Source organism: Elephas maximus, chromosome 4 (assembly GCF_024166365.1).
Source record: "Elephas maximus indicus isolate mEleMax1 chromosome 4, mEleMax1 primary haplotype, whole genome shotgun sequence".
In the NCBI taxonomy this organism is placed as follows: Eukaryota; Metazoa; Chordata; class Mammalia; order Proboscidea; family Elephantidae; genus Elephas; species Elephas maximus.
Window position 1 is genome coordinate 31,805,988 of NC_064822.1, and position 26,372 is coordinate 31,832,359.

At 38.0% G+C, this 26,372-nt stretch overlaps 1 long non-coding RNA gene across 1 annotated transcript in view; it reads right to left on the minus strand.

The window, feature by feature from the left end:
* Positions 1 to 5,604: 5,604 nt before the first annotated feature.
* The window catches only part of LOC126074921 (uncharacterized), a 324,424-nt gene continuing 303,656 nt past the window's right edge, over positions 5,605 to 26,372 (minus strand). Inside the window, exons 3-4 of the long non-coding RNA XR_007517066.1 lie at positions 19,535 to 19,694; positions 5,605 to 5,706 (exon numbers count right to left, since the gene is read on the minus strand). This is a non-coding gene — a long non-coding RNA (uncharacterized LOC126074921). The remainder of the gene's footprint in view (positions 5,707 to 19,534; positions 19,695 to 26,372) is intronic.

Genomic DNA, 26,372 nt, shown 5'->3' on the forward strand with positions numbered 1-26,372 from the left:
TCTCACAACATGGTGAATCTGGAGGGCATTATGCTGAGTGAAATAGGCCAGTCATAAAAGGACAAATATTGTGTGAGACCACCATTACAAGAACTCAAGAACAGGTTTACACACAGAAAAAAACATCGATGGTTATGAGGGTGGGGAGGGAGCGGAAGTGTAAATCATTAACTTAGATAGCAGACAAGAGTCAACTTTGAAGGGAAGGACAATACACAACATAGGGGAAGTCAGCACAACAGGTCCAAAGCAAAAATATAGAAGTTCCCTAGACACACCCAAACACTTTAAGGGACCAAGTAGCTGGGACTGGGGTCTGGGGACCATAGTCTCAGGGGACATCTAGGTCAATTGGTCCAGTTGTGAGGATTTTGTTTTCTTTATGTTGAGGTGTAATCCATAGTGAAGGCTGTAGTCTTTGATCTTCATCGTTAAGGGTTTGAAGTCCTCTTGGCTTTCAGCAAACAAGGCTGTGTTATCTGCACATCACAAGTGGAAAATGAGTCTTCCTCCATTCCTGATACTGTGTTCTTCATATAGTCCACCTTCTGAGAGTTGCCTTTAAGCTCAGCATTATGTTTTTGAGAATCATAAGCTTATGTACGTGATGTAGCTGTAGTCCACTAATTTTCTCTTTGTATAATGCTTCACGTCGTGAACATATTTATCCATTCTACAGTTGATGGACGTTTGAGTTGTTTTTAGTGTGAAGAAAGGATTTTTTTTCCCACATGGATAGTCAATTTTCTACACCACAATCCATCCTTTTCCCACTAATCTGAAATTTCAGCTCTGCCGTTTTTTAGTTTGCATTTACGTATGATTCTTTGTCCATCTCTGTGCTGCTCTGTCTTAGTTACTAGAGTTCAATAATCATACAAATAGCTAATACATGTTGGCAATTTATACGTCAGGCACTGTTCCTAGCATGTTTCACATGTCATTTCTTCCTCATCATTACCCTACAAAGTGGTCAGGGTTATTATATCGAAGAGAAGAATGAGGCTGAGAAAAATAGTTGTAAATTTCTGAGCCAGGATTAGGAACACAGACAATCTACCCACAGAGAATGTGCTCTTAGATACTATGCAAATCTGACTCGTTTTATAAGTCATGATATCTGGTTAGGCAATGGGGCTTCTTCAGGAATGTCTTGCTTGGCCTGGTTTTTCTTCTTCAGGAGTGTCTTGGGTATTCTTAAACTTTTGCTCTTACATATACATTTTAGAATCATCTTGTTAAGTTCTGTGCAAAACAAAGCTACAGGATCTTCACTGGCATTGTATTGAATCCACAGATATAGTTATAATATTGTGTCTTCCTATCCATCAACACGGTATTTCTCTCCATTTATTTAGGTATTAAATAATGTGTTTTAACCATGTTTTATAATAGTCTATGTATCTCTTGTAGAAATTACATATCTTTTGTTAAACATATTTCTAGATACCTTATATTGTTTTGGCTACTGAAAATGGTATCAATTTAAAGTTGCATTTTCCATCTGTTGCTATTATAAGGAAACATAATTGAGTTTAAAAAGTTATTGACTTGTACTTCTGGCAAGGATGGAGTAAAAAGGATCGGATTTATCTGCCCACTTTAAACAGCTGGGAAAACAGACAAAATATATAAAACAATGGTTTTCAGACATTTTACAATAGGTAGCAGAGGGCAGTGAGTCCGGAGAGAAGGCAGACAAGTGAGGTGAACTCAACAAATGGCCCAGCTTCCTATCTGGAGACAGTTTCCAGGCCGTGGTACATGGAAGGGACACTCAGAGTCCAGCAATCTCCCTGAACTGATGGGGCTGGGTTCGCAGTTCAGAGAGGCAAAGTCAGAATTTTCAGGGCCAAATATTAATGAAGAGTGCAAAGAAAGATATGAATATATAGAATATTTTCTCTGGTCAAAATAAATTTACTTAGAAATCAATAACAGAAAGAAGTTTGAAAAATTCCCAAATCTTTCAAAATTAAGCAATGAACTCCAAATAACCTCTGAGTGAAAGAAGAAATTACAAGGGAAATTACATTCTGAACTGCATGAAAATGAAAACATGACATATAAAAAACTGAGCGATGTTGCTAAAGTATGCTTAAAAGTAAACCTATAGCATTTTGTAATACTATAGAGGCTTATACTATAAATGCTTGTGTTAGAAAATAAGAACGGTCTCAAACCAGTGATTTAAGTTTCCACTTTAAAAAAGAAGAAAGAACAAGTTAAATCTAAAATAAGCATGGGGGAAAATAATAAAGAACAAAAATCAGTGAAAAAGATAAAGAAAAACGAAGGAGAAAAATCAATGTGAGGAAAGTTAGTTCTATGAAAAGATCAATGAAATTGGTAAGATTAGCCCACCTGATCAAGAAAACAAGAGAATTGCAAATATTACCAATTTCAAGAATGAAAGGACATTACTACAGAAAAGAATTATTATAAATAACTTTAAACCAGCAAATTCAACAGCTGAGATGAAATCTACAAACTGCTTTAAAGCAATAAAGTACTAGAGCCTACTCAAGAAGATATAGGTAATAACCCTATAGCTATTAAAGTTAATTGGATTGGTGATTAAAATTCTTACCATGATGAAAATTCCAGGCTAAGATGGTTGATTGGTGAATTCTACCAAAAATTTAAGGAAAATATAACAAAAAGTCTACCCACACTCTTCCAGAAAATAGAGGACATTTTCAAACTCATGTTACCAGGCCAGAATTACCTGAATACAAAAACCAGATAAAGACATTATACTAAAAGAAAATGATAAAAATTCATTATGAAAATATGCATACCCAAAACCCACTGCCATCGAGTTGATTCCAACTCATAGCGACCCTATAGGACAGAGTAGAACTGCCCCCATAGTTTCCAAGGAGCGCCTGGAGGATTTGAAAGGCCAAGCTCTTGGTTAGCAGCCATAGCACTTAACCATTATGCCACCAGGGTTTCCGAAAATAAGCATAGAAGTCTCAAAAGAGAAAAATTTAGCAGATTGAATCCAGAAATATCTACAAAGGATAATGCATCATGACCAAGTAGGATAAATCCTAGAAACACAACATAGCTCTAACATTTGGAAATCAATCAATGTAAGTCACCATTTTAACAGATTCAGAAAGAAAATCATATGGTTATCTCAGTAGAATCGGAAAAAGTATTTGATCAAATTCAACACCCATTCATGATAAACACTTTCAATAAACTAGGAATAGAAGGGAACTTCTTCAGCTTGATAAAAGGCATCAATGGAAAACCTACAGCTAACATCTTTCTCCCTAAGATTGGGAACAAGTCAAGGTGTCTGCTCTTACCACTACTATTCAGCATTTTACTGAAGCTTCAAGCTGATACAATAATGCAAGGAAAAGAAATGAAATGCATTCATATTGGAAAGGAAAACGTAATACTATTTTTATTCATAAATGTCATGATTGCCTATGTAGAAAATCCTGAAGAATCTACAATAAACCTACTAGAACTAATAAGTAAGTTTAGTAAGGTTTAGTAAGGTCAATACACCAAATTAATTATATTCTACATTTTAGCAATGAATAATTGGAAATTAATTTTAAAATGACATTTACAATAGCATCAAGAAAGTGAAACACTTAAGGATAAATTTAACAAGATATGTGCAAGACCTGTACACTGGAAACTACAAAACTTAACTGAAGGAAATTAAGGAAGACAAATGTTCATGAATTGGAACACTATATATTATGTTTTCAAATCTCCCCAAATTGATCTGCAGATTCATTGAAACCCCAGCCAAAACCTAGTTAGCTTTTTTGGTAGAAATTGGCAAATCGGTCCTAAAATTTATATGGAAATGCAAAAGACCTAGAATCGCCAAAACAATTTTGAAAAGGAAGAACAAAATTGGAGGACTCACATTCCATAATTTCAAGCCTTATTATACAGCTACAATAATCAATAAAGTGTATTTGGCATCAGAATGACATATAGATCAGTGGAAAACAATAGACGGTCCACATACAGAACCACACAATTGATTTTTGAAAACATTATCAAGGCAATTTGATGGAGAAAGGATGGTCTTTTCAATAAATCCAATTTGAATAATTAGATGTTTATAGGCAAAACGTGAACCTCAAGGCTTACTTCACACCAAACATAAACATCTACTCAAAAGGATCATAAACCAAAATTTAGAACTATAAGATAACATGAAACCCTGATGGCGAAGCGGCTAAGTGCTACAGCTGCTAACCAAGTGGTTGGCAGTTCAAGTCCGTAAGACAACATAGGAGAAATCTTTGCGGCCTTGGTTAGACTACAATTTCTTATCTAGGACACAAAAAGTGTGAAACAGAAAACAAGAAATTTTTAAATTGCACTTCATCATAATTAAAACTTGCTTCTCAAAAGCCACCTTTCAGCAAATGCATAGTGTGGGAAAATACTTTCCAAAACATGTATCTGATAAACAACTTGTATTCACAACATATAAAGAACACTTGCAAATGAATAAAAGACACACACACACAATTAAAAAATGGGCAAAACATTTTAATACTCGCTTCACCAAAGAAGATTTTCAAATGCCAAATAAGCACATGAAAAGATGCTCAACATCATTTTGTTGCTTTAGGAAGTGAAAAATAAAACTCCAATAAGCTACCAGAAAATACCCACTGGAATGAAATTAAAAACACTGACAATACCAAGCGTTGGTGAGATTGTGGAACAAACTGAACCCTCACACATTGCTGCTGGAAATGAAAATAGCACCACCACTTTGAAAAACCAGTTTAGCAATTTCTTACAAAATTTGATATATGCTTATTTTTTGGTACCTTATGACCCAGCAATTCCAGTCTTAGGTTTTTACTTAAGAGAAATTGAAACCTATGTCCACACATAGACCTGTACCCAAATGCTCACAACAAGTCTATTCATAAAAGCCACAAACTGGAAGTAATCCAAATATCCATCACTGCTGAATAGGTATTCAAAAATAAAAAAAAGAATAAACTACTGATAAAACAAACAACATGGAGATATGTCAAAAGCATTGTTATAAGTGAAAGAAACCAGACACAAAAGATTACCTACTGTATGATCCCATTTATTTAGGGCCAGAGTTGATGAAGGATATTGACGGTAAAGGGGCACAATGGAAAATTTTGGAATGATATAAGTCTTCCATATCGTGATTATTGTGGTGGTTATCAACTACAAGCATTTATCAAAATCTGTCAAATTGTACACTTAACATTTGTGATTTTATTACTTGTAAATTATACCTCCATATGGGATGGGAAAGCTGATTAAAATAAATTAAAGTTGGGGAGATTTTGGTTGTCTAAATAAAAGTCAGAAGAATTGATCCATTCGAGTCGTGCTGTTGGTGAAAAATATTGAATATGTGTACTGTGAACTGCGAGAAGAATGAAGAAATTAACCTTAGAATACAACAGAATGCTCCTTGGAAGTATGGCAAGATTTCATCTTGCTTATTTTGGACATGTCGCTAGGAAAGATTAAGAGCTAGAAAAGGACATCATGTTCAGTAATGCATAGGGTAGGCAAAAACAATCCCTGAATGAATGGATTGACACTATAGCAACAACAATGGACTTAAACATACCAAGTCACGAGGATGGCACAGGACCAAGCAAAGTTTTATTCTGTTATACATAAGATCACCATGAGTTGGAGCTGGCTTGGTAGCAACTAAAAAAAACAACAACAACAAATTTTAAAGATACATGTATATACTACTCAGATCAAGATATAGATTATGTCCAGCATCAATAATGCACCTTCTGAGTCAATATCCACCTCCATCAAGGGAGCATTACTCTGATGTATAGCAACATAGATATACTTTGCCATTTTTTGTACTTCATATAAGTGGAATGATAAATATGTGCTTTTTAATATCTGCCTTCTTTGTTCAATATTAAGTCTGGGAGGCTCATCCATGTTATTGTATGTGTTTGCTGTTTCTTCATTGCTATGTAGTATTTAATTATATGAATAAACTACAATTTATTTACCTGAGCTATTTTCTTTTTTTTGTTATTATGAATAAAACTCTTGTAGAAGTCTTTTGAGGAACATAAGCACTTATTTCCATTGGTTATATACATAGAAGGGAAATTGAAGGGCTGTAGAGTATGTATGGAGCCCTTGTGGCCCGGTGGTTAAGAGCTCAGCTGCTAACCAAAGAGTCAGCAGTTGGAATTTACCAGCCGCTCCTTGGAAACCCTATGGGGCAGTTCTACTCTTTCTCATAGGGTCTCTATGAGTCAGGAATCGACTCGATGGCAATGGTTTTTTTTTTTTTTTTTTTTTAGTGTATATATGTATTTATCTGAATAAAAAACCCAAAACCCATTGCCATCGAGTCGATTCCGACTCACAGCGACCCTATAGGGCAGAGCAGAACTGCCCCACAGGGTTTCCAAGGCGTGCCTGGTGGATTCGCACTGCCGACCCCTCGGCCAACAGCTATAGCTCTTAACCACTACGCCACCGGGGTTGCCATTTATCTTAATAAAAAAAAGATATTGGCAAATAGGTTGCTAGGATGGTTGTAAAATTACATTCTTCACCAGGGGTGGATTAACCAATAAGCAAGGTAAGCACGGGCTTACAATAACAAGATATGCACAGGCTTAATTGTGTTTACTTACTAATCTGTAGTGCACAATTTCACATGGGTGAAAAGCAGGTGAAATTGTGCACTACAGATTAGTAAGTAAACATAATTAAGCCTGTGTGTACCTGTTTATTGGATAATCCGTCCCTGCTCCTCACCCATTAAAGTGTGAAAACTCCAGGTTTTCCACATGCTCAGCTACACTTGGAAACGACAGTTGACTTTGCAGCTTGTTTTTACGTACAGCAACATTAATAAACTCTGTTATCAGCTCTAATAATATATGTATTTATTTGGATTGTCTAGGTAGACAGGACCAGGAGGGACCAGTCCCTGGAGAAGGACATGCTCTGTAAAGCGGAGGGTCAGTGAAAAAGAGGGAGACCCTCAATGTGATGAACTGACACAGGAGCTGCAACAATGGGCTCAAGCATAACAATGATTGTGAGGATGGTGCTGGACCAGGCAGTGTTTCGTTTTCTGTTGTACGTAGGGTCTATGAGTAGGAACAGACTCAACGACGCCTAACAACAGTAAATAATATCGCAAATGATGACTCTTTTGCTTCTTCCTCTCTAATTTTTATTGCTTTTATTTATTTTTTTCTTGTCTTATTGTGATGGCTAGGCTCACAGGTACAATGCTGAATAGAAATGGTGATAGTGGGCATTTGAGTCTTGTTCTTGAAGATAAAGAGAATTCTTTCAATGTTTCCGTTGATTATAACAGTTGTGTAGGTTTTTGTAGATACCCCTTTTTTCAGATTAAGTACATTTCCTTTAATTCCTAGTTGTTATTAAGTTTTGACCATCAATGATTGCTGAATTTTGTCATACACTTTTTATTCTTTTTTTAAAAATCTTGGGGGATAATCATATAGTTTTTTCTCTTGTAAACTGTTAATGTAGTGTAGTTATTTGCATTAATAGTTCATTTACATGGATTATGATTACTGAAATTTTTTATTCGCTTTTATTTTGTCCTTTCTATTTATCTTGATTTTTCTTTGTTCCTTTTTCTTTGCTTAGACTTTTAAATTCTTTTTTATATTTTCCTCTTTTTCTATACTTCCCCTATTTCATTTGTATTTACCATTTAAATTTAATCATGAATATTTACCTTTAAAATTTCTAAAGGTAACCAAAGTTTTTCCCTCCTCTTCCTTCAGAACAGTTACAAGTACCCCTCAAAATATTATTTCAATAATCCTGCTTACTTGCATGCTATTGGGGTCTAAAAGGGTTTTAAAACCTTACAAATTAAGCATCGTTGTCAGATTGTCGGTTTAACTATAAACAGTTTTACAGTTGTTTGTTTACATTTATTCTCATGTTTAAGTTTTAAAAAATGTCCTTTAATTATGTGTCATAATATTCTACAAATTGTACAACATTTGTTAGATATATTCCTATGTGTCTTATACTCATTGTGCTAAGGAAAATGATATTGTTTTCAAGTTGCATTTTTTGTTCGTCCCTGTTATATGGAAATATAATTGACTTCTAAAAATTACTGAAGTCCATCATACACAGTAAAATGAGCAAATATTAAAACTTATATCTTAAGTAATCATTCTGAAATTATTTTCCTTCAGCTTTAGGTATATCCTTTTAGTGAAATTCTGTTGGTGGAAAATGCTCTCAGTTTTTTATTATTTTGAAAAAAATGTCTTTTTTTTACTATCATCCTTGAGAGATAATTTGCTGCGTATATGATTCTAGAATGACAGTTATTTTTTCTCAGCTCTTTGAAGGTATCATTCCACCTCACAAAGTTCCCACTGATGTTCTGATAGAAGGCATAAGTCATATTACTCTTCTTTAGGGGATTAGGTTTATGCCTTCCATTATGTTATTTGTTTTTTTAAATGTTTCATACCAATTTTTCTTCCTCTGTTTGTCTTTAATGTCTTCTTTTTTTAAGGGAATATTAGCGGACCATTTTTAATTTTTTAAACACCTTTATTATTTTTTAAAATATATTTGTGTGTTATTTTCTTAGCCATTGCTTTAAGGATTATAATAAGTATTTTAATTTATCACAATCTACTTCAGGTTAATGTTGGTTTGTTGTTGTTAGGTGCCATTGAGTTGGTTCCGACTCATAGTGACCCTATGTACAACAGAATAAAACACTGCCTGGTCCTTTGCCATCCTCATAATCACTGCTTGATCCCATCGTTTCAGCCACTGTGTCAATCCATTTCGTTGAGGATCCTCCTCTCTTTTGCTGATCCTCTACTAAGCATTATGTCCTAATCCATGGACTGGTTCCTTCTGATAACATGTCCAAAGTACGTGAGACAAAGTCTTGTCATCTCTCTTCTAAGGAGTGTTCTGGCTGTAATTCCAAGACAGATGTGTTTGTTCTTCTGGCAGTCGATGGTGTAGTCAATATTCTTCCCCAATATCATAAGTCAAAGGCGTCAATTGGTTTAATTCCAGCAAAATAAAACAACTTTGCTCCAATATAGTTTCTTCAAAAACTTTGTGCTATTATTGTCATATATATTATATATGCATATGTTATAAACCCAAGAATATGTTAAATTATTACTTTATGTAACTTTATAATTTTTTAAAGAAATTAAGAGAAGAAAATAAAAATGTCAAAACAGTCTTTTATATTTACCATTTCTGGAGTGCTACATTTCTTCCTTTGTATTCAAATTACTGTCTAGTGTCATTTCCTTTCAGGCAGAAATACTTTCTTTAATATTTGTCATCAGGCAGGTCTGCTGGTAATGAATTTTCTTATCGTTTGATAATTTGAGAATGTCTTTATTTTTCCTGCATTTTGAAGGATAGTTTAGCTGGATACAGAATTCTTGGTTGACAAGTTGTTTTTCCCCTAGCACTTTGAATATGACATTCTACTGTCTTCTAGCCCCCATCGTTTCTTATGAGATGCCCTGTACATGTTAAGTCATTTTTCTCTTGCTACTTTCAAGATTTTCTCTTGGTCTTTGGGCTTTTTCAGCATATCTGGGCTTTTTCAGTATATTTAGGCTGGTGGTGCAGTGGTTAAGTGGTTAAATGGTTTTTGCTGCTAACCAAAAGGCCAGCAGTTTGTATCCACCAGCCACTCCTTGAAAACCCTGTGGGGCAGCTCTACTCTATCTTCTGGGGTCGTTATGGGTCAAAATTGACTAGATGGGAATTTTTTTTTTTTTTTTTAAATCTAGGCATGAATCTCTTTGGTTTTATCCTACTTGAGGATCATTGGACTTTTTGGATCTGTAGATTATTGATTTTCATCAAATTTGGGAAGTTTTGGGCCATTAATTTTTCCAAGCTTTTTTTTTTTTTTTTTGTCCCTTTCACTTTCTACCCTCTTTCTGGAGCTTCATTAAACATATGCTGGGATGTTTGCTTTCCCACAGATCTCTGAGGCTTTGCTCATTTTTCTCTATTCTTCAGACTGGGTAATGTCTATTGATCTATCTTCAAGTTCACCCATTCTTTTTTTCTGCCATCTAAAATATGCTACTGAGATAATCTAATGAATTTTTCATATTGATCTTTTTACTTCTCAAATATAGAATTTCATTTGATTTTTTTCATAGTTTCTATTTCTTCATGGAGATGCCCTGTTTGTTGAATCATTGTCATCATATGTTCTTTGAATTCTTTAAACACTGTTAACTTGAATTCTTTGAGCGTATTGATAATAGCTATATTGAAGTCTTTGTCTGCTAAACCTACTATCTGGTCACACTCTCTGAATCAGTTTGTGTTAACTGCTCTTTTTTCTGAATATGGGTTACACTTCCCTGAGTTTTTTTTTTTTTTTTCTTTTTTGCATGCCTTACACTATTTTGTTGAAAAATGGCATGTTAGATAATATAATGTCACAATTCTGATTTTTTCCCTGAGTGTTTTATTATTCTTATTTTTTTTAGTAACTTGCCTGGAATTAATCTGTGGAGTTAGACTTCTTAGCTTTCTGCAGCATTGATATTTCTGCTTATTTTGTTTGTTTGATTAATTATTATTTTTACATTTCAGTCTGGCTTCCTAGGGATTTGTCCTTGTGTCTACCTAGCTTAGTAGTCAACCAATGGTTGGGCAAAGATTATGCTCAAACACCTCAAACTTGTAAGGCTTCCACTCTCTGCTGATGGAGCTGTGTATGGTCTGGGGAGCGTATTCAAACTCTAGACATTTTAAAGTGTGCTTTGACTTTTACTTTTGTCTTGCCTCTCTTTGTCTATAGTTTCCCAATCAACCATGGGTGTTTGGAACTTCTCTAGCTTTCTCATTACTACGATCTCCACGTTAGGTTTCTTGTTTGTCCACTGCACACCCCAAATAGAACCACAACCTCAGGATGCAGAACTGCACATTTCCCTTATACATTCCATATCAAGTTTGCTATTTTTACTGAGTGTGGCTTTTACTTTGCATTGCAGTTAAGTGATCCCTCTCTGATGTCATCTTATGGCCCTATGACTAGGCTCTGGTCTAAAGAATGTGACTGGAATATACATTGCTATTTCTAGGACTGGACATAAGCATCTCTAACAATCATACAATCTCTTTCCCTTCTACTAGAGTGTAGAGGCCACAAGATGGAAGAAACTATATAAAAGACAACCCTGGGAGAGCCATATGATTCCTATGCAACTATGGCATGAGCAACAAATAAGTCTTTATTGTTTTAATCTACTGAGATTTAAGCTACTAATGAAACTTATATGAACATAGACCAAGCAAAAATAATTCTATAGTCCTTTATAGGAAATATCTTGGAGAATTCATGAAAGTATCTTTACAGTCCTTGGAATTTCCTTTTTCCTCATTGTTACCTATCTTTTACTCTGTTCTAGGGTTTTGTAAGAATGGCAGGGTCATGACTATGGTATTCAAAAGAAAATGGTATATGGTTTAGAACAAATTTGATAATTACATATTATTTTGGAGTAACATTTCACTATAACAATATTATAAGATGGTTAACACTTATTGAACATTTTGTGATAATCTCTGTTCTAAGTACTTCACATTACTTTAATTCTTAAAAAAAAAAAAAAAGAAAAGAAAGAGAGGTTCATACGACTCTTATTCCTTAGCAGCAGTTTAGTGTGGTCTTAACACTGCTTTAAAAACCCTTAGTACTCAAAATGATTTTCAAATTCCTAGAAAAGAAAAAAAAAGTACACTTTTCATGTGTGAAGGTACAACTTGGCCATATTTCACCAGCATTATTTTTCCTAAAGTTTTGAGAATCTTTTCTGAAATACTAAAAATATAATTTTCCATCAGACTTGAGATTTCTAACTGAAGCTCACGAGTTAGAAGCTGTATTGATCTAATATACCATTAAGTGGCAAAATGGTACAATTTATCATGTTCACCTGGAATTACAGGAAATTCTTTCTACAGCTTTGGTCCCCTATATACACTTTCTCATTTCTTCACATAGTGGACTAATGATACAGGAGCTCTCATTTCAGTCTTCTGTTTCCAACAAGCAAATGAATGCAAACAAGCTACTATTTTTGAAGTAGCCTACTTTCTCCTACCCTGTTTAAAGCAATGGTTTGCAAACTATTTTCTGCCTATAGGACAAATTTATCTCATGCATGGAATATGAAAACACATAGTTTCTCTCAGTCAGCTAATAAAAATCTCTTTCTTGCTATCACATACTATAGAAGCTGTTACAAAACAAAACAAAACAAAACCCAAACCCATTGCTGTCCAGTTGATTTCAATTCATAGCGACCCTATAGGACAGAGTAGACCTGCCCCATAGAGTTTCCAAAGAGTTCCTGGTAGATTCCAACTGCCGTCGCACTTAAACACTGCACCACTAGGGTTTCCTATAAGCTATTAAATTCCATTAAATTCAGGACATACAAATGCCCCCTGGTTTAAGACAATAATCCCTATGGATACTATTTATCTAACATCAAAACTGTTTGCTCTGGGTGTCCAGGAAACAAAGCATCATGACCTTATATGAGGCAGAAAAAAACAAATAAACAAGGTTCAAGTCACATAAAAATCATGTTATTATGTTCTACAGACAGTACGGGTATCTTACCTACTGCCTCTCAAGAAGGCATAGCAGATGACATTTTATTCACGTGAGTTTTTCTGTGCCATACTTCAGAGGAAGGAGTGATGTTGAACACTCTCAGACAGTGACACATCCCACGCTTAATAGAAAAATCTTGGTACTGACTCTCAGTTTCATTATGAACACATCTACTTTTTTTTCTCTACTTTCAATGTCTCTTCTCTTCAACTTCTTCCCCCCATCTCCATCTCCCTCCCCAACGGTAATTCTTGCCATGGTTTAAGGCCAAGTTTTTCCTCTATCCCCAGTTCCTATTTCCATAAACTGCTTTCTTCCTTTGCCTCAGGCGTAAGATTCACTGTCATGAGGTCTCCCTAAATCCCAATGTCTCTGAAACATGGTCCAAACGGAGCAAGACATTTCTGAGTCTCCTTTGAGATAAGTGAGGCTGTCTACACACAACTGAGCCACTCAAGTAATCAGATGGCACAGAGCTTTCAATGAAATATTTAAATCATAGGCAAACAAACAAAATGGTATGGATTAGGATGCGATCAGTGACCAAAATAAATAAATAGATAAAATAAAGTTTCCACTTGAAAAAGGCACATTTGCTACTGATGAAACATATGGAAGCCAGTGATAGCTTAATCTAGCTGAAGTTTTTAAAGCTATGTTTTAAAAGGCTTAACTGGCTCTCTTGGCTCCACAGGGTACTTCTAAATTACAGCTCATCATAATAGGGATTCTATTCCAGCTTCCTCTGATAGTTCTAACTTTCTTATTTTTTTTTTTTAATCCCAGGCATCCATGGTTAGTGGCTAAAGAGAGTTCAGTATTGTGTTTAGGGAAATCCCTCATTCAAAGGCACAAGGGAGAGTTTTACTCACTAAACCAGAAGGAAGAGTCTCTCCTATCTTAAAATCAAACATCCTGGTTTTCTAGGACTGAGGAATTCCTTTTCTGTTGCCCTGTCTTCATCCTGCCTGATAGTTCTATGCAAAATGGCACTCATTAACCTTTTGCCTCTTGGCTGAGTTTTTAACAGGATCAAAGAAGCCACAGGGTCTGTGGCTGTGGCTGGTGAGGATGGGCCCAGAGAAGTCTGACTCAGGAAGTTTCTAAAAGAATGACCTGGGATTTCAAATTGTGAGTTTTGACATGGAGCCAAGACCCCAGGTTTACCTGGTTGGTTTTCTCTTTAGGATTTGTGTTGTAACCCATTTCCACAGGAGTTTAAAACCACTGTTTCAGTGTCCTTTGTGATGAATCCTGAAATGCTGTCAGAAAGGCGATGTGATCCACTTCACAGACTCAGAGCACGACTCAAACTGGCGTCACCTGTCTGCAGATACACCTTAGGTCGGCTTTAGACCGTAAAATGGAAATCAGTTTTCAAAGTGTTTTTCAAGTTGCCTTTTTTTTTTTTTTTTTAGGTGCTGTTAAATGTAAAAAGAAAAAGAAAAGTTTTTTTTCCTTCTTTCTTTTTTTGTTGGTCAAATGAAATGTCATTGTCAATTCTATCTGATCATGGTACTATGCCAGTGGATACTGGGGGAGAGGAAGCCCACAGAAAACATCTACCCAGATGTTATGGGAGAAATGCTGGTTTAGAAAAGCCTTTATTCTCTGGCTGAGACTGCTCTGGCTCTTCCATCACATCAGTTTCTATTTACACAATTTAATGAATACATACATGCAGACTGATGATGCATAAGAAGAACCAAATACCAATTACCAAAGAGCAGAGCTGCTTCAGTGAGATGCAAGGAGGGCAAGGCAGTATGAGGCGAGGTTAACATTTCTTCAGGGGAGCACTGTGGTGAGCGTTTCATTTTCTCTGTAATTGATCTGTTTTGCTTCAAGGGAAACCCACAACTTGTTTGGATCCAGATCCGATTTCTACAGTGTTAACACAGAAGCAACAGCACTTGCCAGCCATCTGCCCCTTTACGATGTTAGGGGGCTCCTGCCTATGCTTTGTTGAGGACAATTTCCCTTAAGAAAAGACTTTTCCAATATTCTGGAGGCCAGGTATGTGCTGCTACACTTACAGGCCTGGCTCACTAGCTGTGTGACCTCCGGCATCACTTGGGTGGTACAAATGGTGAAGTGCTCTGCCACTAACCAAAATGTTGGCGATTCGAACCCACCTAGAGGCTCCTCAGAAGAAAGGCCTGGCAATTTGCTTCAGGGTAGTCACAACACTTGGGGTTGCCATGCATCTGAACCTACTTGAAAGCAACAGGGGTATTGATTGTCACAGGAACTTAATGAGATAATGGATTCACAACTTTTGAGTGCCTTGCATTAAAAAAAATGGGTACTGCTGATGGCACAGTGGTTAAGAGTTTAGCCCCTAACCAAAAAGGTGGCTGTTCAAATCCACCAGCCTCCTTGGACATCCTATGGGGTGGTTCTACTCTGTCCTATAGGTTCACTATGAGTCAGAATTCACTTGATGGCAAAGGGTTTGGTTTTGGTTTTAGTTGATTTATTATTTCTGAACCATAGTCCCACCTTTTGGTCATTCTGTACTTCCTGTGCCTTCACTCCATGGCCAGCCCAACCCAAATGGTAGTGAGTAAGTGTAGCGTGGGCTCATCTCAAGAGAGTTCCCATAGAGGAAGTGACACATGCTTTATGAGCATGGAAACCTGGTGGCCAGGGCCAGAAAAGCCTTCAAGCACCAGAGAGGAAAAGAAGGTATTATAATTCAACTGGTTTTAAACTTCCCATTTCTTTTCAGCAGATGTATTTTCTTCCTCTCATGGAACAGAGAACATATGTGCTGCCTGGTGTATGATTTTTGCAACTGTTAAAGTCAGGACTTGGGAAGGCTGACTCATAATTTCTTACACTATGCGTGTGAAATCTTTCAAGAAAACTTGGGGAGGGGAAAATCCACAGGGTTTTGGATGATGTTCTCATTTGTGATTCAAATAAATCTGTAGAAAAGAATCGATGGGATATTTGTTTCTATTCTTGATCGTTTTAAACTACTTTTATTTATTTATTTTTTTAAGCAACTTTAAGAGATGAGTTGAGAAAAGGGTAGCAGCACTGAAATGAGAAAGAAAGTAAAATTTGTAGAGCCCTGCAGCTTTCCAATCATTTGATGCTTGTGGCATTCCTATGATGCAGGTTTTAGTGGTGACAAAGACACAGGCTTCAGGGGATTACATAGTCATTGAGACTTGGACAACTCTAACCATTGAGTTCTTTGCACTATATCGAATGGCTTTTTTTTTTTTTTTAAGACTAGGCCTGATAAAGTACCTCCTTGAAGTACTTTACCAAGTATTCCAGGGTATGCTCCTGGGCAAAGACCTGTGTGTGGTCTGTAGTAGTTCTACAAGCAGAGGGGGACAGTGCAGGCAAGTGAAGTGTGAATGCAGTGAAGTAGGACTGGGAAATTATATACCACAGCCTCAGCAACTGCGATCACAAATTAGGGTGGCTCTGTGAGATCAAAACTCCCAAGCTCTGTGCCTTAGCTTCTTGGGGCTGCCATAACAAAATACCATGAGCCAGGTAGCTTATAAAAAAACAAACCCATTACCTTAGAGTTGGTTGCGACTCATAGTGACCCTATGGGACAGAGTAGAACTGCCCCATAGAGTTTCCAAAGAGCGACTGGTGGATTCTAACTGCCAACCTTTTGGTTAGCAGCCAAGCTCTTAACCACTGTGCCACCAGGGCTCCAAATGAGAACAGAAGTTTAGTTTCTCACAGTTCCGGTGGCTGGAAGTTTGAATTTGGGCCTTTGGGAGGGCCCTGTTCCCTATGAAGGCACTAGAGGAAGATCTTTCCCCTTGTCTCTCTCGTTAACCCCAGGTGTTCCTTGGCTTGCAGGTGGAACATAACTCTTTGTCACATGGCCTCTTCACTCTGTGTTTCTGTGTCTCTACTCATATAAAGGCAGCACTCAGATTGGATTAGGAACCTCCTTACCACGGTATGGCCTCACATTAGCTTAATTGATAACATCTTCCAAGATCCTATTTCCAGACAAGATCACATTCACAGGTACCAGGGGTTAGGACTTCAACATGTCTTTCTGGGGGGCACAATCCAATCCATGACACTCAGAGAATAAAAGAGCTTTAGCAGCTCCTGTAACAGAGATAGACAGAGGAACTGTTGCTGTCATTGTTAGGTGCCATGGAGCTGATTTTCTCTCATAACTCCTACATGTGACAGAGTAGAACTGCCCCATAAGGTTTTCTAGGCTGTAATCTTTATGGAAACAGATCACCAGATCTTTTCCCCACAGAGCCGCTGGGTGGTTTTGAACTGCCCCCTTACAGTCAGCAGCTGAGTGCTTACCTGTTACACCACCTGGGCTTCCTGAAGAGGATCTAGGAGGCAGAAATACTAACTATAGGCTAAAAACCAAAACCAAACCCATCGCCATCAAGTCAATTCCGACTCATAGCCACCCTATAGGACAGAGTATAACTGTCCCATAGGGTTTTGAAGGAGCACCTGGTAGATTCGAACTGCTGAACTTCTGGTTAGCAGCCAAGCTGTGACTTTGGGCAAAGCACTTTTGTGGAGTCTCCTTTCCTTGGGCATCAAATGGGGATAACAACACCTCCCTTTGTATGCTTGTGAGGAATAAAAGATATCACGTACACTCAACAGCATGCGGCACACAGTAGACATTGAATAAATAGTAGTTATTATTTTGTATCATTGTTATTGTCCACAATCCTGGGATTGTAACATCACTAATGCTATAATTTGAAACACACTTATTCTTTACGTTCTAGTGAACTAGTTCAAAAGCCTGATTTTCAAATACATTATCTAGTTGGGGCTTAAAAAAAATCCCCACGTATGTTCTGCTCTGCTTATCAAAGGCTCTCTATAATGCTTACCAAGAGTAAGTAAATTACACAGGATACTGTTCTGCCTTCTATTATTCTTGAACCACATTCCATGTGGTAATGGGTCAATTTCTTTCCTTCCTCTTTTCTCCTACCACATTCCATACTCTAAAAAGATGCCAGCTAAGCTTTAACCCTCCTTTCAACGTGAATTTTAATCTTTATTTTTTTTTAAGTTATTTAAAGTAGTTGCAAGTTCTTTTAGTGCCTTCCAACATCAATTCATGCAACAAAATAGTAATGAGAGAGAATTATTAGTGCTTTGCCAGAGTCCTCCTGCTGAGCCGAATGACTTTGTAATGAACTATGCACCCATAAACAGTTGACTCTTTGATCCCTTGCTGCTTGTACAACTCTAAAGAGAAAGGCATTCCAGTTCAAACCACACAAAGAGAGAGGAGCCCAGGTTATTTATGGTAGCTCAGTGACTCTAAGTTTGGCCTGGCTCTTTAAAGATGCAATCCACACATCATTTTGACTGCCAAATCGGCTCCCTCTCCTTACAGTGTCTAATGGGGCTGTAGTGTAGGAATGTCTGATCTCTGGCTTCTCCCTGGGGTGAGAAAGGTAGCTGGTTTGGCAGAGAGTCAGTCACAACAGTATTTATAGAGACAGTTGAAAATAGAATCCATATGCCTACAAAGGGAAATCAGAGTAAATCACCAGGAGCACAGAGGACTTCTCAACTCCCTTTCTGGAGTCTATTCAGCTTCTGGCAGAGAGTAAACAGGAACCTACTAACCAGCTCTCTAGTTGCACAAAATCAAGCATCCCCATCCCCTCCTTCATCCAACCGTGTTCCACCAACACTGTTGCTTTACAAAAGGAAGCAAAATGCCCTCTTTGGTTCTTGAATTCTGAAGTTCTTTTGCAAGCCTGACCCTTGCTATTTCTCAGTGAACTTCCACAGTCAGAGCTGGTGCAAATGTGGAAGCCCTGACTTGCCTTATTCTGATGCTGTTCAGGCATAAGTTCAATGGCTTCTTGCCTGTGGTTCTCAGACCATGATGTCTGCGACCCTTCTGTTCTTAGGCACTCTGAGATGTGCCCGTGTGTTGATCCACACTGCTCCCTAAACTAACAGCTCAGGCAAATAAAGATTGTACGTGGACAAGATCTATCTTTTCTCTTTCCTATCTTCCCTATAAGGTCACTATAAGTTGGAATCGACTCAACAGCAAAACAGGTTTGTTAGTTTTTTTTAATCTTCCTTCAAATTAAATATTAGACTTTTACAATTTGGTGTTAGAATAGTGAGGGCTTATGTGGACTTCTGTAACAGAATAAAAAATGACTTCCATTATTCTTCTTTCATTAATTAAACTTATAGATTTCTGCTCAGAATTTGGGTCAAACGAATGCATCTAAAGCTGGGTGTCAATTCAGTCATCTTTCCATTTCAGACAATTAATTTCACTTATATATGCTAATTTGGGCAAAGCAAAAAAAAAACCTTAATAAAGCTAGGAGAATTATTTTGTTACTTTTTTTGGGATACTGATTTTGATCAAAGTCACATGAGCTTAAAACAGAGTCTTATTCTTGATTCATTCTATTCACTCCATAGACAAATCCATCAGATACTATACAGGTCTCAATATTGTTTGTCAATAGTTCATATTCTTTGAATTATTTTATTCTTATTTCTTATTCTTTAGTTGTTATGATGGCTTCACACCAGAACCCGAAGACAAAGACAGGCAAATAAATGAATGTAAAACATGGTCTGAAAGGTAATACATATGGCGATGTCACTGCCTGCAAGACCAAAGAAAGGGTGGCTAAAAAATAAAACAGCTGAACGTCAGAATGTATGCATGTGGGAAGATCACATGGCTCAACTCAGACATTTTGTTCCAGTGGGCTCAGGGGGGGGATTAACAGAAGCCGAGTTTCATACATGGGCCTTGAGCTCATAATTCATTCATTGTCAAGATGATGAATGTTCATTCTATGATTTAATAAAAAAGATAGACCTTACCTAAAATAAAAGTAAAGAGGAGTTGTGCTCAGCAGAAGAGTAGCTAGCGTGGTCTTTTGGGCAATACCCAGGGGCTCTGGATTGCAGTTCCAACTCTGTCACTGGGTCGCAGGCAGTGCACGGTAAACCAGCTATACATTTAGTGCCTCAGTATCCCCATCTGTAAAATATAGATAATAATGTAATGGTTCCCACCAGCCAACTTTTAGTTGAGTAATTAGAAACCCACACTAATTAAAAAACACTAAAAAAAAAAACCAAACCCAGTGCCATCGAGTCGATTCCGACTCATAGCAACCCTATAGGACAGAGTAGAACTGTCCTATAGAGTTTCCAAGGAGCACCTGGTGGATTCGAACTCTGACCGTTTGGTTAGCAGCCATAGCACTTAACCACTACGCCAACACAGGAAGGAACAAAGAGTAACATGGGTGTGTGTAGCACAAGACGGCTTGTAATCACACACATATTCATACCGACTCCCAAAGTTAGAGGCTCTACCTTTCACCTTTCCAGTGTTTTCCCCAAAACATTAATTGGACACACAAAAGAAGGTAAACACATTTAACTAGGGCAACCATGAAAATAAGAGCAAGTTTAAGTAGTTGGGGTGGAAGAAAATCAGGACAGGCCAAGGGAGCATCAGAGAGGCTGTGTGAGCAGCTGAGCATCTCAAATCTGCCTCTCTGCTCCCATTGCGAGGGGTTGTTGGGACCTCTGACACTGCCGCATCATTTTTGGAGTCAGCTGCCGAGATGCCTGGTTCCATCAGCTGTGCTGAATGGGAAATAACCACGGGGCTTGAGCACGGGTTGGGGAGGCTGGACCACTGAAGACCACGAGTTGCCCAACATAAAGGTTTCTGTCTAAACAAAATTTCCGAGGACTAAAGATTTTGAAATTATGTAAGAGGCTGAGGGGCTGCTCTTCTGTGAAGGAAGATTCCAGGCCTGTTGAGGAGCCCCAGGAAAGTGAACTTCCACATTTTAACCTTCGTCGACAGTCATCAGATTTCCGCCATGTTGGAAGCTGTGCTGCTTTAGTTGATATCAGTGAACTGGGTGCACACAGAGTAGTGTAACTGTTTAGGACAGCAACTCACCAAATGTAAGTTTGTTTATCTAAACAAACACCTATTAGGTTCAAGGAGGCCTGGTGGTGGAGCAGTGGTTAAGAGCTTGGCAGTTAACCAAAAGGTCACCAGTTCTAATCCACCAGGCGCTCCTTGGAAACCCTATGGAGCAGTTCTACTCTGCCTTATTGGATTGCTATGAGCTGGAATCAAGGCAACGGCAACAGGTTTATTAGGTCCAAAGATCACATTTCTTGCTGTAAACACAATTAGGGATGAAATTACCAAAAAGCAATCATCAAACACTATTAAAATATATCACAAACACATTGTTACGATTTGACCCTAAAATGGCCACATTATTAAACTTTTAAAATATTGGCTAAGTCCATATAATTTAGAATATTTCTTGTGCCTAGTTCAACTAGTTATGAGTGTTACTACATTAAAAAAATTTTTTTTAACTCTCTTTTGGGCACCAAAGTATTTCATTGGAAACTTTCTAACCCAGGTGGCTAGGATGGGAGAAAATCTGATGTCGTTTATTTACTCCCTCTGGGTTCAGTTTTGTTACCAATAAAGTAAACCTATAAGGTCTTGGAGAGTAGGGAATGCTTCCCCCTGACCCTAACTCTGCAATTCTATATTCTAACCTTGACTTTACTACCACTTCAATGTGAGACTTCATGCATGTTCTTAAATACTCTGGCTCTTCCTTTGATATCTGTGACTGCATTTTGTCCACTCACCACACCAAGTTCCACTGGGTGACCGTGAAACACCACAAAGTTAAAATGTCTATACCAACTACCTGGCACTTCGGTAAGGCACCCTACTAAGTGCCTCAATTCATTGTCACTTTGAATCCTAACAACAACTCTAGGAGGAAGGTAGGTTTGATCCCATATCGCTAACAAGGAAAGAGAATATCATGGAGATTAAAAGGTATATCCCTGGTGAGCAGTGGACCCAGGATTTGAACCCAGGTTGGTCTGACTTCAAAGTCTGTGAAAATTTCAGTTATGCAGAACATCTGCGAAGTCAAGGAATGATAATATTTCTGAATAAAATATTTTAAACATGACTATTTGATTGCTTTATGAGTGATAAAGGCAATAATTAGCTTATATTGCGTTCCAAGCATTGCTCTCCACAGATTACCTCCTCGAATCCTCATGACGACACTACAAGCTGAGTATTAGTAGCTTCATTGAAGTCAGGTAAGTTGTCCAAAGTCATACTGTAAGTGGCAGAGCCTGCTTGCAAACCCAAGTCAGCCTAACTCCAGAGTCTGTTCTCTTAATGGCTACTCTGTTTCTGTGTTTGTAATGGTTTCAGATTCTGTGTGAATGAGCTTACTATTTGGGACAAAAAGTTCTCAGCTGTTCCTGTGCTTGCCATCCTTTCCTTTCTCTTGAGTCCCGTCATGCAACCACCCTGCTCTGGCCTCCCATGACACCACACGGGCCTCCTGGTCTTTTCTAGTCCCACAGCTCAGAGCCCTACCCTCGACCTGGATTTGCCCAATTCCAGCCCTGTTTCAAGCATTTGTGTTAGTCTGCTCTGTCCCCTTCCCCAAAATCTTTGTGCTAGTGGCTGCTTTTCCACTCCGTTTTCTCCCCTTCCTACTCATGCCACTGCATATGACAGAAAAGCAGAAGAGAACCAGAATAAGACAAAGTTATATATAAGAAAATAGAAAAATTGTATGAGCACAGTGCAGGTATTGTAATAAAACCAAAACCCAGTGCCGTCGAGTCGATTCTGACTTATAGCAGCCCTACAGGAAAGAGTAGAACTGCCCGATAGAGTTTCCAAGGAGCACCTGGCGGATTCAAACTGCCGACTCTTTGGTCCACAGCCGTAGCACTGAACCACTACGCCACAAGGGTTTCCGGTGTTGTAATAGGACGGGGAAATAAACCTTGGGTTATTTGCTGGCAATTGGGGCTTGTTGGGAAGTAATGAATAATGGTAATCTATTGCTTGAATATATTTGTAGTAAAATTCTCTATGGTCAAACTTGACAAATTTGAATTAGTTAGGGAAAGCAATTGAGAAGTGTTTTATAATATATTTTCAAATAGTAGTTTTATTACTTTTGCACAGAGTAACTTCAGCTACACTACTAAATATGGTTAAGTGAACATCCTTAATGAGTTTTGTTATAGTGAATGAATAAATGTTTTTGCAATTAGTCTGTGGTTGTTAAGAAATAAATAAGTGCATTGAGGGTCCTTCAGATTACCTAAAAATCTTGTCTTCCAAAAAAAAAAAAAAAGCCTCCAAATATTTTGAATATTGCTCCCCAAATATTCTGTAAGATTTGGGAAGAAAGTGTTGCTAAATAAACATAGACTTCAAAGAAGCTGAAAAGTAATTGATTTAAAAATTTGAAACAAGAGGAATATGAAAACTACTGAGTCTGAATGAATGAAATTTTACTGTTCGACAACTGTGAATTACCAGTTGTGGTAGAATTACGGAAAACGTCCCGTGATTCACAGTGGCATGTTAATCATCAAGGGTTATCCATGGTAGCACAATATTTATGAGAGAAGCAATTGCGAAACTTGCCCCCTTTTGCAATAGAACTTCTGCCTCTGGTCCACTGGCTATGGTCAAATTTTCTCTCTTGAGAAAACCAAACTGTCTGCATAGACTAGATAACCCCCAAAATAAACAAAGTCCCAAACCCATTGCTGTTGATTCCAATTCATGGCAACCCCATCTGTTACAGAGTAAAACTGCCAGTAAGCTTTATGGAAGCAGATCCCCAGACTGGTCTTCTATGGTGATTTTGGGTGGATTCGAACTGCCAACCTTTTGGTTAGTAGCCTCACACAAACCAATTGTGCTACCCATGGACCTTAAAGACTAGATAGAAATACAAGAATTTAAGATGAGATTTCTCTCAAATGTGAAATAGTTGATGATAGTCAGAGTTAAAGAAATACTATTGGAAGAGTAAAAAAGTAGGGGTTTTTGTTAATTTAGTCTTTAATTCATTGCTAGTTATTGCTGGTTTAGTATGAAGCAGTGTTAACGTCTGAACCTAAAGTGGAGTGAGGGTCCCCATTAGAGCATGGGGAGCACTCTGGGAGTCTATGGGGGACTGAACAGCAAAAACATTTCCTCAAAGAAGAAAAGCTGCAAGCCTTCAGAATGTTCTAACAGTGCCTCAGTGGTCAGAGGCTGAGGCAATTCTGAGTAAAAAAGCACGAGGCTTGAGGCTTGGAGCTGACCCAGGCCCATTCTTGGTGGACTCCTGCCTGGCCCTAGGGAGAAGAGAATAGGAATGAAAATGGAAAGAACTGTGAGCAAACATGGGCCACAACTGGAAGTTTCTAGCTGACAGCACCGACGATGGGCAGAGGGCAAGAGCCATGACTCTGAGCCTCTCGGAACCCTTCTGTGGTTCCTCATCTCCCAGGGAATGATGTCCACACCTAGAGAGAAGACCATAAGATTGCTCATTAACAGGTCTCGCCTCTTTGTCTCTTTTCCCAGCCTCATTTCCTACCATACCCTCTGTAAGGATCCAGTGCCCCACTCATGCTGAACTTCTTTCAGTTGTTTATTCAGCTCTGTTCTCTCACAACTCCTGGGTGTGGTTTGTGACTCCTTCTGTCTGGAAAGTTCAGAATCTGCCTGGAAAATCTCCTATCCAGCCTTCAAGATACAGGAGCTAACATCTCCTCTTCTGTGAATACTACAGCCATCCTCCTTGATAAAGTTCAGCATAAAGTAGTAGCCCTGGGTGTTGCAAATGGTTAGGTGCTCGGCTGCTAACCAAAAGGCTGGTGGTTCAAGTCTATCCAGAAGGAGCCTTGAAAGAAAAGCCTGGTGACCTACTTCTGAAAAATCAGCCATTGGAAAACCTGTGGAGCATAGTTCTACTCTAACTGACTCTGCTACAAGTCAGAATCGACTTGACAGCAACTGGTTTGACTTTATTTTTTTAAGATACTGACTCTGAATCAAATGGCTAAGATTTTAACTCAGACATTCATAGCTCAGTTCAACTTCTAAATCTTGCAATCAAGAGTCCTCCCAGGGCAAACATGCAGCTTCATCCTGTTCTTTCGCATCTTCCTATTCAAACCAACACGCTAAACAAAGCAAACACCACCAAACACACATACAACAATGCATTACACTTCATCTGTATCCTCATTTAAGATACTATACAGTGTTTTCTTACCATTTGTTCAATATTAGTGGTCAGAAGAAAAGTAGAAAAAAATAGGATAAAATTATATACGGATATTTTAGTAACAGAGCTATTCTCAGAAATATGAATATAAAACTGTTGTAATGAGAGAGATCCAATATTGTATATTTGAATATATAACTAAACATACTGTCTGCTATATAGAAGCTCAGTCAATGACTCATTTTTCTCCTGGAAATATTTCCAGAGCCTAACTAAAGAACCATCGTCAAATGTTATTTCTAGAACCTGCACTAAGCTCTGAATTGTTTGTAAGTCAGTAAACCTTCTCTATTAGTTATGATCGTGCTTTCATTTACAAGATAAAAGAAATTGAATGTAGTATGAAGGCATTCTGTTGAGCCACAGGATCGAGACGTTTTATAAGTTTCAAGTTCCCCAAACACTCCTTCCTGTTGATCATGATTAAATTCAGAACACAGTATCATGGAAGTCCAACTGGCCTTTGGACGGTATCAAACATAGCGGAAAGTTTGAAGAACCTGAGGACTAAGACAAGTACCATAAGATTTATTCAAAGATGCAACTTCCTCTGGCCATTGGCCCCAGAGTCTTGTCTAAAAATTGGGGAATCAGTCCAGCTGTTCCTCACCATTCACTCTAAACCAAACCAAATCAGTTGCTGTTGAGTTGATTCCAATTCAGGGTGACCCCATGTGTGTCAGAGTTGAACTGCGCTTCGTAGGGTTTTCAGTGGCTGTTACCCTTCAGAAGTAGATTGTCAGGTCTTTCTTCTAAGGTTCCTCTAGGTGGGTTTGAACTGCCAACCTTTTGGTTAGTGCCCAAGGACTAAACCATTTGTGCCACCCAGAGAGACTCCATCCATTCCCTCTACCTCCTTTGTAATCAAATTGGCACCAGGAGGAAGAATGAAACAGGAAAGATAAACAGAGACCTGCAAATATGTTCTCTGAAAGAAAATGAATGGGCGGGGACGCCTAAAGTTATGGATTAAAACCAGGTAATCTGTTGATGTCCTTTTCTGTATGGAGGTTTGAATTTATTGAATTAACATACAAGAAATAAAGATATTGCAGGATAAGGCCAGGCTGCAAAGTACTTAAAAGTCAGGATGTGGATCCAAGGAAATAAAGGCACAAAAAAAAGAACATTTGTTTGAAGACATTGGTAAAGTTAAGTCCTTTTTTTAAAAAAAAAAAAAATAGAAATGAACTTTCTTGTGTTTGAAGGCAAAGGAGAAAGAGTCAAATGGAAGATAAAACTGAAAATAGTTGAGAGGAAGTTCCTGGGGGGTTGGTATGAGTGGGATCCATAGCACAGGCAGAGATTGGCTTTAGAAAAAAAGATGAAAACCTCCTTCTCTTGGCTCCAGGGAATGATGGATAAAACCAGTCAACATCCCCAAAAGAGTTATCACACCAGCTAAGGGCGTGACTATGACCTCCATCCATCTGCTACCATTTCTTCTATCTCCCTTGTAGTCTGATTGGCACTGGGAGGGAGAGGAAAGTAGGAAAGAGAATCAGGGCCCAGAAATAGGTTTTCTGAAAGAAAACACATGACCACTGATA